The sequence below is a fragment of the Gobio gobio genome, assembly GCF_949357685.1.
Source record: "Gobio gobio genome assembly, chromosome: 25".
Classification (NCBI taxonomy): Eukaryota; Metazoa; Chordata; class Actinopteri; order Cypriniformes; family Gobionidae; genus Gobio; species Gobio gobio.
In genome coordinates this window covers 5,430,555-5,450,554 of record NC_137121.1, presented here as the reverse complement: position 1 = coordinate 5,450,554, position 20,000 = coordinate 5,430,555, and the positions used below count along the sequence as shown (strand labels likewise).

Below are 20,000 nucleotides of genomic sequence, written 5' to 3'. Positions count from 1 at the left end.
TGTATTTGTGCTCTTTATTTTATTTATTTCTGGTTTAAAAATATTATTTTATTTATTTGTGCTTTAAAAATATTATTTTATTTTATTTGTGCTGTAAATATTTATTATTTTATTTTTATTATTATTTTATTTGTGCTTTCAAATATTATTTTATTTGTGCTGTAAATATTTTATTTTAAATTTATTTATTTATAATATTTTAGTTGTGCTGTAAATATTTTATTTTAATTATTTATTTATATTATTGTATTTATGCTTTAAAAATATTATTTTATTTTATTTATGCTGTAAATATTTTATTTATATTGTTTTATTTGTGCTTTAAAAATATTATTTTATTTGTTCTGTAAATATGTTATTACATTAAAATTTTTTATTTATTTATATTATTTTATTTGTGCTTTAAAAATATTATTGTATAATTTATTTATATTATTTTATTTGTGCTTTAAAAATAATATTTTATTTGTTCTGTAAATATTTTATTAAATTAACATTTTAATTTTTTTATTATTATTATTTGTGCTTCAAAAATATTATTTAACTTTATTTGTGCTGTAAATATTTTGTTTTATTTTTTATTTGTTTTATTTTTTATTTGTGCTTTAAAAAATGTATTTTATTTGTGGTGTAAATATTTTATTTATTTATTTGTATTATATTTGTGCTTTAAAATATTATTTTATTTTATTTGTGCTGTAAATATTTTATTTATTTGTATTATTATTTTATTTGTGCTTTAAAATATTATTTTATTTTATATTGCTGTAAATATTTTATTAAATTATTTTTTTATTTTTTTATTTTGTGCTTCAAAAATATTATTTAATAAAAAAAATGTTTTATTTTTTATTTTTGCTTTTAAAAATATTATTTAATTTTATTTGTGTTTTCAAATATTATTTTATTTTATTTGTGCTGTAAATATTTTATTTTACTTTTATTTGTGCTTTTTTTTATTGTGCTGTAAATATTGGATTTTATTTATTTTTTATTTATTTATTTATATTGTTTTATTTGTGCTTTAAAAATATTTGCCAATGGAAATATAAACTTAATTCAAGAAATATTCTTCGAATATTCTTTTGAATTTGAGTATTAGCAATTTTGCTCTTTTTGTTTTAGGAATATTTTGTAAAATATTTTTTACCGGAAAATGCAAATATTCAAAATGATTATTAATTATTATTCTTCTTATTATTATTATTAATTGTATATTTTATTAGTGAAAAACGTACAAGTTAATAAAATAAAATGAAAGCATATTAGATACAAGCAGCTCGTGTGTGGATTGTAATCCTGACTTGCGTCTGGTTTGGCTCTCAAAGTCCGGCAGAAGTAAATGTCCTCGTCTCTTTTCACTCTCCTCTATCCTCTCTCCTCTCTCCTCTGCTTCTTTCTCCTCTCTCCTCTCTTTCTCTCTGCTCTGCTTCTCTCTCATGCACCTGTACAAATATCAGGCGGCTCTTTGTGCTGGCTCAGTTTCTGTAATGAAAACACCTGAGCGCTGTGTTTATCTGGCTCCCGGTTCAGGTGTGGTCCGGCCTCTCTCTGATGTGGGTTTGTTTGGGTGTGGACGGGAGAAAGAGAGCGCCAGTGTTTTGGTGGGACGTGAGCGTTGATGAAATTGGATTAAGATTAAATGTCTGCTGAGATTTAAACACACCTCAGAGACACAGATGCGCTCTGTTTGTCTCTGCGTTTCTCTTTATCTGTCTTCTGACGTTCGCTAAAACACACACACACACTGGCTTTCTGTTTTTCTTTCCTCAAACACACACACACACACACACACCTTCTTTCATGAACTGCTGCTGGTTGTTGAGCAGGACGCACCTGTGTGGAATGAAGCTGTCTTTGTGTTCAGTGGTACAGGGGGCGGGGCATTGTGGTGTGTGGGCGGGGCTGGAGGCGGAGCTTAGTGGCACTTGGAGTGGTCTGACTTATATATGCATACTGCAATATTATATATTTTTCCCTATTTTATCTTAATAATGTCTATAAAAAGTATCTTTGGCAGTAAATGTAGTATAGCTACGTACCTATAGATATTTATGTTTAATATTTATATCGGTTTTTTTTTGTAAAATCATGAAAAAAGCATATTTGGCAGTAAAAATTTGTTTAATCTTTGTTTAATATTATATTCTTTTTATTACTTTATATTTACTTATCTAAACAAATTTCTCTCCTGTTTGATCCATATTCAAAATTAAATGAGAAAACATAATATTTGGCTGTAAAAAGTAGTTTTTTTTTACTTCTAGATATTTATTTTTAATATTTATATTTAATATTATAATATTTTTTTTTATTTTATATTTACTTTTTAATACAGTGTTCCCTTTCGAAAGGGAACTCTGGCTGCGTCTAGCTGACGCTATGGGGAACGCCTCCAGCGTGACAGGTGTCTGAAGCTACTATCGAATCAAGTCAATCCTATTGACCGGCGACAGCCCATGATGTCATCAATGTGCGACCCGGAAGTATATAAGGGTGCCTTGCCAACACATACACATCTTTCTCGTCTTCAGGGACTGTCTGTTTGAAGTGCTATACGAGTTAAGGTAATACAAATTCATTATTTAATACTAGACATGTGCCGGTAAACGGTAATACGATATACCGCAATAATGAACATGCACAATATTGTTATCGTGGGCACTTCAAAATACCGTGAATAATTATTTATTACGAATTATTCAGATTTTTAGAATGTATTTTAAGAATACTTTACCCGTCAACCGTTTAATATGAACAACGCAACTCAAAGAGGAACGCGCACTGATGTAAACAGACCGTTCATGAGCCGAGCACATGGCGGAAGGCGTGAAGACGCACTGAAGTGCACATTCACTTTCAGACAGCAGAGGGCGCTGATGGAACAGCAGAAATACAGCCGTTTCCCCAGTAATCACAATCCGGTGCTCTTCATCACATAACCTAATACTTAAAGAATTAAAGTCATTTTCAAACTTTTTTTTTTTTTTAAGTTTTAAATTACATGCCTTAGATATTGTTTGAATATGTTCTGACTGTTGTTCAATCACACACTTTACAATATGGCTCCATTATTTAACATTAGTTCATTCATTAACAAACTGACAATGAAAAAAACTTCTAAAGCATGTATTAATCTTAGTTAAATGTACATTTCAGCATTTAATAACACATTATTAAAATCAAAAGTTGTAACTATTATTTAATGGACCTGAGCTTACACTAACAGTTGCTTTTTTAAACTAACATTATCAAAGAAGAATAACTTCTGTAAAAATGTAGCTATTCGCTCTTTGTTAATGTTAATGCATTAACTGGCGAGACATTATTGTAAAGTGTTACCTATTGTTCTTTATAATTCTTTAGCACTTTAATCTGTTTCAAATATTTGTTTACTTTATACATTTTTGTGTATTGCTTTATTGTATTTAAATGTTTGGTTCTTTTGTTATAATAAAGTTTTTAAACCTGTTATAGTATGACAACACTTTTTTTGCAACTTTTTTTAAATATCGTGATAATACCGTATACCGTGATAAAAGCTTCAGCAATTAATCGCAACATGAAAATTTGATACCGGCACATGCCTATTTAATACACACAAGTGTGTATTTACTGCCTGGGATCAAGAGCATGCACAGTCAGTTCATTTGAAGTTGAATTTGTGTGTAAGTGTGAGCGGTTTTCAATCTGAGATCGCTCCACTCTAGTCTGGCTTTCTTCTTGAGGGAAGAAAGTTTGACATTTGGGACTGGATGATGCTGTCCCGCTCATGCTGAGGCTGAGCGCTGGCATGCATCATGGGTTCTCAGATGCAGCTCGCCGATCGTCGCGAGAGGTTATATTCCTCTCGGACGATCTGGCGGCTGACGAGACTAACCAGCAAGTGCTCTTAGGGATGGCTGGTGAGAGTGGGATGAATCCTCTCAGCCACCCTGACCGTGTATACTGAGCTGATGAATGTTATGGAACACGCTGCAGGCAGGCTGCGGCTGCCATGTTGGCGCTTTAGAGGAGAGATCGCTCGTGATAGATTGCACGATCGATTTCTCCTTAGCCGTAAACCATCAGCTCAGATGAGCCTTCCATTCCTTCCTGATCTTCTTACAGAGATCGAGAGGGCATGGAAGAATCCATATTCGACTGTTTTAACTTCGCTGATGTCAAGGGGATAGGGGAATATGGATATGTGTTGATGCTACCAACTGGCGAGGAAAGTTTGTGAACATTTCTCGCATTTTGTGGGCATCAACACTGAGAGCTCAAACTCTGCCATCTACCTCTCTAAATCACGTTGTGCTTTAATGGCAGGGCATACACGGCAGCAGGTCAGGCTGGTGCTGCTTTTCACACCATGGCGGTGTTTCAGGCGTACCAGGCAGATCTGCTGGGGGATCTCGATCAGGGGAAGGTTTTTAACCCCTGATGCGGTAGTCGAACTGCGCCGCACCACAGGTCTAGCTCTCCGTGCCACCAAGCAAAGCAGCTGCCGCGATCGGCTGATCGTGGGCGGCGAGGGTGGCCTCGGAGAGACATCTGTGGTCGAACTCGGCGGATATCGTGGAGAAAGGAAAGAGCTTTCTCCACGATTCGCCGGTTTTGCCTTGCAAACTTTTCAATAAAAGTTTGGAGAGGCAAAGGCGCGTTCGGCAGCGTTGAACCTGCGTACCACTGAGATCCGGATCCGCGCCCAGGCAGGCGGGAGGGCCTGGCCCGTCATGGCCCGAGGGCTGGAGACAGGGCCAGAGTACCAGTATTGCCTTTCGTGCGCCCCCTCATAGGAGTAGGTCGCAGAAGAGGCCGGTCTCCCGTAGGAAGAGGGATCCCTCATAGTTTTTCTTCATAGAGCGTTTCTCCAGGCGCTTCTTACATCAGGCCTGGGGCGGCCCGCCTTGGCTTGATCAGTGAGAGCGTCCCTTTCAGGCATGCAAGGGCGGTAGAACACCGCGGTCATATGAGAACTGTGTGGTGAGTCTTCGCTCTACACGCCGCAGGTGAGAGTGGTCTATTTTGTGTGATAACACTAAAATATGTATTTCTTACAGACCTTTGTTCCCTGTATAGAGTGTGGGTTTACGCAACCATTAGGAAGGAGGAGTTAACTGAAGTTTGTAGGTGGCTTATTGCAGCACCAGGAGCTGGGCTGTGGAGGTGAGCGTGTGTTGGCTTTCCCTTGGTGGTCAAGATATCGCGAGGCAGGCCACCGCTCATGGTATCATATGTATGTAATTAGGGCCTCCTCTCATGGTGAGAGTGGTGTTTAGGCCGCCGCTCTTTTCTTTGAAATGTTTGCGGAGTACTAAGAGTTTTTTACTATGTGTCTTAGGTTTCCCTAAGCCACCGCAGGTTAGAGTAGTTTGTCTCTTTTAGAGTGTGTTTACTAGAGACTGACGCTGGAGCTTCAGTTGGGCATGTGGCCTAGGCTATGTGGATAAGGGAGGTGCGTTGCTGAGGCACTGTCACCTCTGGCTGTTCACTACGTGATTCTGAGCCCTTTGTACCATCCCTGTGTATGTCAGCCTCCTCTCACTTGAGAGTCGTTTGGTCAAAGCAGCCAGTTTTTACTAAATGCCTGGCAGATACGCTGGCTATTGTAGATTCGTTTACAGCTTGTAGGCTTTACAAGCCTCCCTGAGGACGGGTCCCCATAGCAGTGCAATGGGTAGTTATTAGTCAGCCAGTGGTCTAACTGTCAAGGGTTTCATAGCAGTCAGTTGTAAACTTGCTACCAGGTGGTAGGCCTCACCAGGCCTCCTTGGAGGCGAGTTCCTGAGTGGGATACTCGGGGAGCTAGCATGGCTTGCTATCAGGTAGTAGGCCTCATTAGGCCTCCTTGAGGGCGAGGGCCGATGTGTGACATCGGTATGGCTAGCCTGACTGGCTATCAGATGGTAGGCCTCATCAGGCCTCCATGAAGACGAGCCTACAGGGTCTCCTTTGTTACTCTCACATTTTGCATGTTTGTTATCAGTTGGCAGGCCTCTAAAGCTAGGCCTCGCTGGAGGAGTGCTCTGAGTCTCAGTCACTTGACGGTTAGCATGGTAAAGTAAATGCTAGCAGGTGGTAGGCCTCACTAGGCCTCCCTAGTGGGCTTGCTATCAGATAGAAGGCCTCATCAGGCTTCTTTTTGAAGCTGAGCTCCTGGGTTAGGATACTCGGGCAGCTAGCATGACTTGCTATTGGGGTAGGCCTCACCAGGCCTCCTGGAGGGCAAGTATCGATGCAGGGCATCGGAACAACTAACCCGGCTGGCTATCAGGTTATAGGCCACAGTAAGCCTCCCTGAGGGTCGGCTGTCAGGTGGAAGGCCTCAGCCAGGCCTCCCTGGAGGTGAGTACCGATGTGTGGCATCGGGTGTATTTTAGCTTGGCAGGCTATCAGGTGGTAGGCCTCATTAGGCCTCCCTGAAGGCAGGTACCGATGTTTGGCATCGAGGTAAAGCTAGCCTGGCCGGCTATCAGGTTATAGGCCATTGCGCTTCCCTGAGGGTCGGCTGTCAAGTGGAAGGCCTCACCAGGCCTCCTGGATAAGGCACTTTATGCCTCACTGGTGGTAAGTACCGATGTTCGGCACATCGGGACAGCTAGCCTGCCGGCTGTCGGGTTGTAGGCTCATCAGTAGAGGTCTTCACGGGTCCAAAAATTCATACCCGAACCCGAAGAGACCCGTAATGTGCTTAACGGAACCGACCCGGACCCGTCTATTATTTCAAAAGCTGGACCCGGACCCGTGAAGATCCGAGAAATGCCAAAAACGTAGTACCCGGAACCGACCTGGACCCGTCTATTATTTAAAAGCTGGAACCGAACCCGGCGTGAAGACACAGACCCGACTGGACCCGTTTGTCACATATTCCACAATAACTGATATTAACAAGTCAATAAACAAGTTATGAAAAATATAACTTTTTGTCTTACCTAGCCGTCGTCTCCCTTCCTTGTAACGTTACTTGTGATGCATTACATCCTTGCCAAAAAGTTAAATCCATGTTATTCCTCTCTTGTTATTCCAAGCATGCTTAATTCACTCATCATTTCAGCTTTAAAAGTCCACTTTATGTCACGGTGACGGATGACAAATGCGTCTTTGCAGATTTGCATTTCGACTCGAGTTAACTCGCATAATAACTTTGACTGTTTGCCTTTTTGAACTATAATAGCGATTGCTCGTTCGGTGGCCGCTGACGTCCGCATTATTTATTTGCTATAATCTCTGTGAGCGAGCCTGACCACCAAAACTTTAAGAAATAAGACGGTTCATTCATATTATTATTAAAGTCAATCACAGCGGAAGCTCGGGTTGCCATAGAAATGACACGCGCTTGATACTGCGCACATGCGCGGTGGCTGGAGCAACCTGAAATATGAGCTTTTTTACGCAATTTGAGCATCATAGAAAACATTTGTGACAGTTCAACTGAGATTTTGTTGCTGATTTTAAATATATTATTTAAATATAATTTCAAATCAAACTTCAACAGTGCGTCACACGTAGACAGCACTTACTTTTTTCTCATGTTTGTCCACAATATGCATGAAGGATGCCCGGACAGAAGAGGTGCCGTGGGTTTAACTTCTTTATATTCGTTGTTTTTTAGCTTTTTTCACACATCACTCATGAAGGTAACCATTATTATTACCGTGCGCTTGCAGAGAGAGCGAGAGAGAGAGAGAGAGAGAGAGATCGCTCGTGTTTTTCTTCTTTCTTTTTTTTAAACCTTATTTCCCGGCTCACACTTTTCTTATCCTAATTTTACAGTTGCAAGTTACAAAAAACACACAAGCAGTGCTGACTGACTCTGATCACGGGCAGGTGTTCTCCGAGTCCGGATCGACTCGGGTATTGCACACAATGTTAAACAGACCCGGGACCCGTAGTAATAGATTGGGACCCGACCCGGACCCGGCTGATCATTTAAAATATAGACCCGAACCCGTACGGGTCCCGGGTCGGGTCCCGGGTCCACGGGTCTCGGGGGCTCCGTGAAGACCTCTACTCATCAGGCCTCCCTGAAGGCCTGCTGTTAGTTGGAAGGCCTTAACCAGGCCTCTCCAAAGGCGAGTACCGGCGCACGGCGTCCGGGTATGCTGCCTAGCAGGTTATCAGGTGGAAGGCCTTACTAGGCCTCCCTGAAGGTGAGTTCCCAGGTTGTGGTCACGTGAACAGTTAGCATGGATTGCTATCTGACAGTAGGCCCGCACCGGATTTACCCAGAGGCAGGTAGTAGGCCTCATCAGGCCTCCCTAAGGCATTCCTGGGGCCCAGTCACTTGAGAAACAGTTAGCACAAGGCGCAAACAGGTAGCAGGCCTCTCCAGGCCTCCCTAAAGGCTGGCTATCAGGTAGTAGGCCTCAATAGGCCTCCCTTGAGGGCGAGTTCCTGAGTCAGGATGCTCGGCTAGCCTGCGTAGCGTGACTGTCAGGTAGTAGGCCTCCATTAAGCCTCCTTGAGGAAACAAGTTCAGTTTTCCAGCTACCTTGACAGACAGCTTCAACTGTTATCAGGTGGCCCACGGGACCTCCCTAGACGTAACCTCAGCAGTTAGCATGCTTCGCTGGCAGGTGGAAGGCCTCTCTAGGCCTCCCTGATGGTGAGCTTGAACGCTCTGAAAGTTGGCATATATTGCTGTCAGGTAGTAGGCCTCACTAGGCCTCCCTGAGGGTGGATTCCTGAGCCAGGATGCTCGGGTTGCCAGCAGGGCGTGCTGTTAGGTAGTAGGCCTCTATAGGCCTCCCTGGGGGAAGAACTCGCTATCAGGTAGTAGGCCCACGGAGCCTCCTTGAAGGCGAAGTTCCCAAGTTAGGCACTTCTTGATTACCAGTTCTCTGTGTTAGAACTGGTCATAGTTGGGCCCACAGCTGGGGGTTACCTGCCAGGCAGGCTCAGCTGCTCCCCTCACTGAGGGTCGTCTATGAGCACTCAGCCGCCTGAGCCTGGTCAGACGGTCGCAGGCCTGTTAGATCAGTCCGTAGGCCCTTCCGGCCTCCCTACTGCTTTGAAACACAAGCACCTGGTAGATCCTTGATTCGAGCAGGCAGACTCCCCTCGCTAGCAAGGGTTGTAAAGCGCTACGCTGAGTGTTGCTCTCTAGGATAACCTGTCTCTGAGTTCCGGGCTAAGTAGGACTGCCAGTTTTTCAGTCCCTTAGTTTGGATGCCCCCTGGGCACCATCCAGAGGCTCTGTTTCTGAACAGACAGGGTTGGCTAAACCGAAGTGTCCATAACACTTAGGGCACCAGGTCAGGCCTCCCTGGTGGCACTCGGGAGAACTGGTTTCCCGAGTAGTGACTGGCTGGGGCTCCTTCGGGTCCCCTAGCCACATTCCCTTAAAGGGACCCCTTCATTGGAAGTAGTGGTCCCGGGCCTTTGAGCTGTCTAGATGGAACCCCACGCAGTTGCGTTAGGGTTCCATTTAGTCGCATAGCTTGGGCTATGACCGTAGGGAGTGCTGTCGCTGACAGCCCAGTGTGACCTGAGGGGGAGTCGCTCTGGTTTTTCAGTGAATTACTTGTGTTGACAGTTGTCACTGCCAATGGGCAGACACTCCCCTCAGCATGGCGGCGTTGGTATATCGTTCCCCATAGCGTCAGCTAGACGCAGCGAGAGTTCCCTTTCGAAAGGGAACGTCTCAGGTTACGGATGTAACCTCTGTTCCCTGAGAACAGGGAACGAAACGCTGCGTCTCGTTGCCATGCTTCAGGGCCTATCTGCCATACAGTCCCTTCAGACGAGAGGATGTGTATGTGTTGGCAAGGCACCCTTATATACTTCCGGGTCGCACATTGATGACATCATGGGCTGTCGCCGGTCATTAGGATTGACTTGATTCGATAGTAGCTTCAGACACCTGTCACGCTGGAGGCGTTCCCCATAGTCAGCTAGACGCAGCGAGAGTTCCCTGTTCTCAGGCAACAGAGGTTACATACGTAACCTGAGACGTTTTCCCACCTGTTTGATTTTAGTAATGTTATGAAAAAAGCATCTTTGGCAGTAAAAATTTGTTTGTTACATCTGCAGATTTTTGTTTAATATTTATATTTAATGTTTTATTTATTTATTTTAAAATATCTCCTTTTTGATCTTAGAAATATCATGAAAAAAAGCATCTTTACCAGTAAAATATTTTTTTTTACCTCTAGATATTTATGCTTAATATTTATATTTAATATTATATTATATTTTTAGTATTTATATTTAATATTATATTATATTTTTAGTATTTTATATTAACTTTTTAATACAGTTTTTTCCTTCTGTTTGATTTTAGTCATGTCATAAAGCATCTTTTGCAGTAAAAATTAGTTTGTTACCTCTACATTTTCGTTTATTATTAATATTTAATATTATATTTATTTTATTACTGTATATTTACTTATTTAAACAACTTTTTCTCCTGTTTGATCTATTTTAGAAATATCTTAAAGCATCTTTGGCAGTAAAAAGTAGTTTTTTACCTCTAGATATTTATATTTTTTATTTTTATATTTAATATTATATTGTAATTTTTAATTATTTTCTATTTCCTTTTTTAATACAGTTTTTCCCCTCCTGTTTGATATTAGACATGTCTTTAAAAAAGCATCTTTGGTAGTACAAAGTAGTTTTTTACCTCTAGATATTTATGTTTAATATTTCTATTTTTAATATTTCTATTTAATATTATATTGTATTTTTTTATTATTTTATATTTTCTTCTGTTTGATCTTGTCTTTAAAAAAGTATCTTTGGGTAGTACAAATTAGATTGTTACCTCTACATCTGTTTAATATTTATATTTAATGTTATATTTATTTTATTTTATACTTACTTTTTAACACATTTTTTATCCTTTTCAATCTTAATAATGCCATGAAAGAATGGTTTTTGGCAGTAAAAATTTGCTAGCTACTTTCTGTTTGATATTTCTCATAAGTTATCTATTGAGTTTATAATTATGAACCTATTAATAACTAGAGTAATTGAACTATTGAATTTAGTATCTTAATACAGGATAGTTAAAAATGAACCATATTCTGAAATTAAGGCACAAACATAAAATACTCAACAGCAGATTTCACCATCATAAGTTTTCTGGTTTGTAATGTTCGAGTTATTGTAATGTTTATGTGAATGCAATACTTTGCCTTCAGTGTTTAATCATGTGGTGACCAGTTATCATGTTATTTTGCGTTTTCTTTCAAGAAAGCATGTTAAAAATCATGCTTGCTATTCATTTGTCACACTGGAAATTAAATTATGAGCACATTGCATTGTGGGATACATGTTTCCACACAGTGTGCTCTGTTTTTTTGTACTTTTTTTGGCAAATATAGTTTGCCGTCCTCATGAATATGTATCCGAAACATGTTGATTTGGCTAGTATGATGACTAAATTAGAAGTGCACTAATCTGAACATCATATTTTCCACCTGGGTCTAATCAGCCATGCATACTGAGCATTTGCATAAATCTCTAATGAGTAATATGGAAGTGTGTTGTTGTGAGTGTCCTGTAACACAGCCAGGCTGAAACGCGGCTCTTATCGGCCTCTGTTAATGAGATCCGGGCCTCCACATCTCAAGCCTAGCGCTCACAAACTGCTGAAAGGCTCAACATCTTGTTTATGTGATGTTCTGAAGCCTGCGAGATGTTTTCTGTGCCTCAGAGCCTCCATATTTATTGCAGATGTGGCGGTAATGCCGTTTCCGAGCAGAGTTTACGGTTGTGTTCTGGGGGAATTAATGCTTCATTACACTAAGTGTTTGCAGTCGTTCATCAGGAGGCCAGGACATCTGAGGCCTTATAAGGGACTCCAAATGATAGAAAACAATCAGTTAATCCCATTAGCAGTAACACACTCACACACTTCAGCTGGAGAGAGCAGGACTACCAGCTTTACATACAGCACATCACTTTCAGAACAGATGGATGGATGGATTGATAGATAAAAGGATGGATTGATGGATAGATAGATAGATAGATAGATAGATAGATAGATAGATAGATAGATAGATAGATAGATAGATAGATAGATAGATAGATAGATAGATAGATAGATAGATAGATAGATAGATAGATAGATAGATAGATAGATAGATAGATAGATAGATAGATAGATAGATAAAAAGATAGATAGATAGATAGATAAAAGGATGGATTGATAGATAGATAAAAGGATAGATAGATAGATAGATAGATAGATAGATAGATAGATAGATAGATAGATAGATAGATAGATAGATAGATAGATAGATAGATAGATAGATAGATAGATAGATAGATAGATAGATAGATAGATAGATAGATAAAAAGATAGATAGATAGATAGATAGATAAAAGGATGGATTGATAGATAGATAAAAGGATAGATAGATAGATAGATAGATAGATAGATAGATAGATAGATAGATAGATAGATAGATAGATAGATAGATAGATAGATAGATAGATAGATAGATAGATAGATAGATAGATAGATAGATAGATAGATAGATAGATAGATAGATAGATAAAAGGATGGATTGATAGATAGATAAAAGGATGGATTGATAGATAGATAAAAGGATAGATAGATAGATAGATAGATAGATAGATAGATAGATAGATAGATAGATAGATAGATAGATAGATAGATAGATAGATAGATAGATAGATAGATAGATAGATAGATAGATAGATAGATAGATAGATAGATAGATAGATAGATAGATAGATAAAAGGATGGATTGATAGATAGATAGATAGATAGATAGATAGATAGATAGATAGATAGATAGATAGATAGATAGATAGATAGATAGATAGATAGATAGATAGATAGATAGATAGATAGATAGATAGATAGATAGATAGATAGATAGATAGATAGATGGATAGATAGAAGGATAGATAGATAAAAGGATAGATAGATAGATAGATAGATAGATAGATAGATAGATAGATAGATAGATAGATAGATAGATAGATAGATAGATAGATAGATAGATGGATTGATAGATAGATAGACAGACAGACAGACAGACAGACAGACAGACAGACAGACAGACAGACAGACAGACAGACAGACAGACAGACAGACAGACAGACAGACAGACAGACAGACAGACAGACAGACAGACAGACAGACAGACAGATAGATAGATAGATAGATAGATAGATAGATAGATAGATAGATAGATAGATAGATGGATGGATAGAACGACTGATGAACAGTGGATGGATGGATGGACGGATGGATAGAATGACTGATGATAGATAGATCCGAGTCCGAGTCGAGTCCCGTGTTCCAGAATACAGAAAAAATACAGAAAAAAATGTAATATTGTGATATATAATTACAATTTACAATATTTGGTTTTCAATTTATTATACTTTAAATTATCATTTATTTCTGTGATGCAAAGCAGAACTGTTTCCAACACTCATAATAAATCAGAATATTAGAATGATTTCTGAAGGGTCATGTGACACTGAAGACTGGAGTAATGATCCTGAAAATTCTGCTTTGCATCACAGAAATAAATTATAATTTAAAGTATAATAAATTGAAAACCAAATATTGTAAATTGTAATAATATATCACAATATAATCTTTTTTTCCCCCTGTATTTTTGATAAAATAAATCCAGGCTTGATGAGCAGAAGAAATTTCTTTCAAAAACATTACAAATAGTAATGTGTCCAAACTTTTGGCCTGTAGTGTATGTCATGTCGGCAAATATATTTGAAAGGTTGTTTATTGCTGCTTCCATAGACACAATTGTGTATTTTACAAACTATAAATGTATTGTTTTGCTATAAATGATATGTATTTAAATATCTGAAATCTAAAATAAACATAAGTGGGATTAAGCGCTGAGCGCGTCCGTCTTTAGCCCAGCCATTGCAGAAAGCACAGTTTGAATCTGGCAGTTATTGTTTCACATTCGCTTCACTGTACATAGACATCGCCGACGTCTGATGCCCAAAAGGCAGACATCGCCCGACCCTAGCCTCCTCTGTTTATTATCATATATACATTAGGCAATAATAGTTTTTTTAAAGCTAATGTTAGCCAATGGAAAGCATTTTACTTACTTTTCTGGGTGCATCCGTGACAGATGTCTGTTAAAGTTTGAAGTTGTCCCAGTCTTTTCCTCAATTGTGCGATTACACACAACATTTAGCGCTGCTCTTTTCAGCATTAAGGCCTGTACACACCGGGACGAATATCGCGCGCGCTTATCGCCAGCGTTTTTCGTGCCGTTTTTCGGCGCGTCTTGAGTGTTCACACCCAAGCGATTTTCACTGGCGCTGCGCCGAGTGAACGTGCACATTCAGTAGATGTGCTCCCGGTACACAAGTTGGTGCTGCGGTACTTTACGCCTCTGACACTCGCTTGTCACACAGAAGGAGAAGAGAGACAGTATTTACGTGCTTGCCAAAACCATAGACATATTATGTATATGGCCAAAACCATTCACACACTTTTTGCTAACTGGCAAGCAGCATTAGCAGCTCATCTTCTTCTTTGTCTACTTACTACTTCTTCGTCGTATCAATGTGTGCTCGGCAAGACCGTTTTGTGCTTGAGCGCCACCAAGTCGTGTTTTACTGTCACTTCAGCAGCTCCAGGCACGTGAACAAAAGCGCCGATCTCATTGGTCGGACAGTTTTTTACGCGCCGCGTCAAAATAAAAAAACGAACCCGAGGCGTTTTTTTAAAAATGGCGCTTTTACGCCTGGCGTTTTGTGCGTCGGTGTGACCACTCACATTGGCGCCCATTGTTTAGTCCCGAGGCTTTAAACGTCGGCAATAAACGCGTGCGAAAATCGTCCCGGTGTGAACAGGCCTTTAGATGCAAAATCCGTGTAGGCGAACTTCACGACAAATGTCAACATTTAGCCCGCGAATAATGCGCGAGAATGCGGCGTTAATCACGGCCGGTCTTGGGAGCCCGAAACAGGAAAAGTGTAACAACTTATATCAAATTTTGATAACCTATTTAGTCAGAAACAACGTAATTAATTTGATGAATGCTCAAGTGCGATTTTATATATCCTCGAGACTCGAGTCCAAGTCGAGTCACGAGTCCAGAGAACGGAGTCTCAAGTCGGACTCGAGTCCAGAGAATAAGGACTCGAGTCCTCCATCACTGGTGGTATTTTCTAGCGATTAAATTTGACTTATTCTATGCCCCATATACTAGCGTTACAAGCTAATCTGTGTTTAGAGATAAAACTCTTTACATTCGATTTTCATGAAAACGCATCCAAAAGAACGATCTACTCGGTAACCATGTGTTAATCACCCCTAGGTTCGTTTTTCACCAGAGTTGTCCTTTAAGTCAAATATCCAAATGTCAGTTTTATATATTATATTTCCTGTCTCTGATGACGTTCTCCTCCAGTGTGTGTAGCTCTGTCTCAATGGCCTGTATCCACTTTTTTGTCCTTAAACGCTCGTTTTTTGGGTCGACGGCTTATAAAAACGTCTGTGTTTTTGCTTGTTTGCTTTACACTTTGTCACATATCAGCTTTTAGACATTGTTCTGTGTTTTGTTATAAGTCAGAAATGACAAGGAGGCGCTTCACGCAATGCAAAGTCAATGGAGAGCGTTTGATTGCCCCCCCGGTGGGCGTGGCCTTCAGATTATGGCGCGTGTCGCTCTGTCTCTATGACATTGTTCTCCAGCTCTGTGAAAGCCCTGGAGGCTTTATTGTGAGCAGTCTTGACTCTCTGGGCCTGATGGCGTCTCGTGTGGATGTTTGAGGGCCGCTCGGCTCCAGATCTGGATCTGCTTCAGTGTTTTTGCCTCTCATAACCAGAGCCATGCAGCCCGCATTAAGAGTTTCCCAGGGGTCTCGGCTCTAAGTGCCTCTAATAATTCTGCCTATAAGTCTGGCTGGGTGTTGAAAAGCCGGCCCTTTCTCAGAGGCCGAGGCGCATTCGCTCCTCTGGAGAGGAAGAAGGGCTCAGCTTTGAGCTCTGCTGCTGGGGATCTGCACTTAACTCTCGTCTTTTCTCCTCCCAGCTCTCGTTTACTTGATTCGGTTCCTATAGGGTTATCCTGAAGAACGGGGACATTTGTTTGGCCCTTCTGTGTTTCTGACAAACCAACAATACAGTGACTCTGACCTCCTGACCTCCAGTCTTCAATGAGAGCGACCTGAGCAATGCCACAGTGTTTGTTTGTTTATAGTAATATATTCAATTATTGTAAAATATTATCATTTATTTATCAAATACATGTTTATTTATTCAATTTTTTAAAATAGTAATAAATTCACATACTATAAAATATCATCATTAAAATATTAAATATGTGTTATTTGTTTATTTTATTTATTAAAGTAGTAATATATTCAATTATTATAAAATATTATCATTTATTTATTAAATACATGTTATTTATTTAATTATTTATTTATTTGATTAAAATAGTAATACATTTGATTATTATAAAATATCATCATTTATTTATTTATTAAAATAGTAATATATTCAAATATTATAAAATATAATTATTAATATATTAAATGTGTTATTTATTTAATTGTTTATTTTATTTATTAAAATTGTAATATATTCAAATATTATAAAATATCATCATTAATATATTAAATATGTGTTATTTATTTATTTTATTTATTTATTAAAGTAGTAATATATTAAATTATTATAAAATATTATCATTTATTTATTAAATAGGCTACATGTTATTTATTTGATTAAAATAGTAATACATTCAATTATTATAAAATATAATAATTTATTAAATAGGCTACATGTTATTTATTTGATTAAAATAGTAATACATTCAATTATTATAAAATATAATAATTTATTAAATAGGCTACATGTTATTTATTTGATTAAAATAGTAATACATTCAATTATTATAAAATATAATAATTTATTTATTAATTAGGCTACATGTTATTTATTTGATTAAAATAGTAATACATTCAATTATTATAAAATATAATAATTTATTAAATAGGCTACATGTTATTTATTTGATTAAAATAGTAATACATTCAATTATTATAAAATATTATAATTTATTTATTAAATAGGCTACATGTTATTTATTTGATTAAAGTAGTAATACATTAAATTATTATACATTCAATTATTATAAAATATTATAATTTATTTATTAAATAGGCTACATGTTATTTATTTGATTAAAATAGTAATACATTCAATTATTATAAAATATTATAATTTATTTATTAAATAGGCTACATGTTATTTATTTGATTAAAATAGTAATACATTCAATTATTATAAAATATTATAATTTATTTATTAAATAGGCTACATGTTATTTATTTGATTAAAGTAGTAATACATTAAATTATTATAAAATATTATAATTTATTTATTAAATAGTCTACATGTTATTTATTTGATTAAAATAGTAATACATTCAATTATTATAAAATATTATAATTTATTTATTAAATAGGCTACATATTATTTATTTGATTAAAATAGTAATACATTCAATTATTATAAAATATCATAATTTATATATTAAATATGTGTTATTTATTTGTTAAAATAGTAATATATTCAAATATTATAAAACATTATAATTTATTTATTAAAAACATACGTCATTTTATTTAAATTTTTTAATTTTAAATAGTAATATATTTGATGATAAAATGGTAATTTATTGATTAGAAGCTTAAGTCATCTGTCTTTTTTATATAAAATTAAGTCATTTATTTATTATAAAAATAATAGTCATTTATTTATTTAGTATAAAAATAGGAGTCTTATTTTTACTTCCTAATTTACTATAATAGTAATAATTGTCATTTATTTATGTAAATAAATAATTTTATTATGAAATAAATTGTATTTATTTGTTTATTTATTTAAAAATAGTTATACATGCATTTACTATAAAAGAGTTATTTTATTTACTATAAACATAATAATCATGCATGTATTTATTTTAAAATTAAATAATTTGTTTATGATTTTACATACTTTTGATATTACAAAAGTATAGTAATTGGCTCCATTATATTCATTATTATGTATTATTATTATTAATATCCTCTGTCCCGCTCATACTGTGATGAATGTAGATTCGTCGAGGACACAAAGCTCTGCAAATCTGTCCCTGTCCACTTGGCACAGATTCCCGGCGGTCAGGAAGTGACCAGTGCACTTCCTGCTCCGCTCCTTTGATCATGGGATGGACGGATGATGTTCATATCACACCATTATCACACAAACAAACACATGGGAAACTAAAGACAAAGCAAAGATAAGAGCCAAATCCTGAGAAGAGTGTGGGATCTGCTCCGATATACTGCACATAATGAAAGATAAGGAAAGTTTATATTAAATACTATCATTATTTTCCCTTGCCAGGACCTGGGAATGCTGTCGCTGGGAGGATGAAAAACAGAGTTCCCTATTATTTACTAATACATTTCACAAATAACTAAAGAAACGACAAGTAACACGTTCATAATGACAATGTGCCATCCAGTAATGAAAGCATCGTCATTGAAGATGTGGTTATTTATTTATTAGTAAATTATTTATTATAAACAATTGTCATGTATTTATTTTGAAAAGTCATACATTTGAATGTTATAGAATAATAATAATTGATTTATTATAAACATAAGTCATTTATTTATTTATTTTAAACTTAAGTTGTTTGTTTATTATAAAAAAATAATAATCTATTTATTTAGTACAAAAGTAAGCAGTCATTTATTAATTAAAATAATAGCTATTTGAAAATAAGTAATTGTATTGTAAGATAAATTATATTTATTTATTTATTTAAAAACAGTCATCTGTTTATTATAAAAATAAATATATTTAGTACCAAAGTAGTCATTAAAATTAAAATAAGTCATTTGTTTGAAAATAAATAATTTTATTGTAAAAGAAATGGTAATATATTTATATAAACAAGTCATTTATTTATTTTAAACAAGTAGTTTTTTAGTTTTTATTTATTTTTTATAATTTTTTGTTTATTACAATAACATATATCAAACTAATTATCTATTTATTTAGTACAAAAGTAGTAGTCTTATTTATTTATTAAAATAAAAGTCAGTAAATAACTAATTTTATTGTAAAAATAAATTATGTTTTTAATTATAAATTATTTATTCTAATTTATGTATTATGAACATAAGTAATTTATCTATTCATTTATTTTAAAATAGTTATTTGTTTATTATAAAAATAAATATATTTAGTGCCAAAGTATTAGTCTTTTTTTTTTTTTTTTTTTTTTAAATAAGTGATTTTATTGTAAAATAAATAATATTTATTTATTATAAAATAACAGTAATTTATTTATTATAAACAAGGCATTTATTTGTTTTAAAATTAAGTCATTTGTTTATTATCAAAATAGGTAATTTTATTGTAAAATATTTATTATAAAATAATAGTAATTTATGTATTATAAACATACGTCGTTTATGTTTGTATGTATTTATTTATTTTAAAATAGTTATTTGTTTATTATAAAAATAAATCTATTTAGTACCGAAGTATTTGTCTTATTTATTTATTTATTAAAATAATAGTAATTTGTTTGAAAATAAGTAATTTTATTGTAAAATAAATTATATTTATTTATTATAAAATAATAGTAATATATTTATTATAAACAAGCCATTTATTTATTTTTAAATGAAGTCATTTTTTTATTTATTAAAATTAAAATAGTACTAAAGTAGTAGCCTTATTTATTTATTTATTTATTTATTTATTTATTAGTAATTTGTATTTTATGAAAATAGGTAATTTTATTGTAAAATAAATAGTATTTATTATTAAATAATAGTAATTTATGTATTAAAAGCTATTTATTTATTTTAAAATTAAATCATTTGTTTATTATAAAATAGTCTGCATAAAAGTAACCTTGTTTATTTATTATTAAAATAATAGTCAGTTGTTATCATGAAAATAAGTAATTTTATTGTAAAATAAATTATATTTATTTATTATAAAATAACAGTAATTTATTTATTATAAAAAA

General features: G+C 35.4%; 1 protein-coding gene across 1 annotated transcript in view; it reads left to right on the top strand.

The window, feature by feature from the left end:
- The window catches only part of kcnq1.2 (potassium voltage-gated channel, KQT-like subfamily, member 1.2), a 306,186-nt gene that overhangs the window by 121,943 nt on the left and 164,243 nt on the right, over positions 1 to 20,000 (top strand). The gene's annotated exons all lie outside the window — the stretch shown is intronic.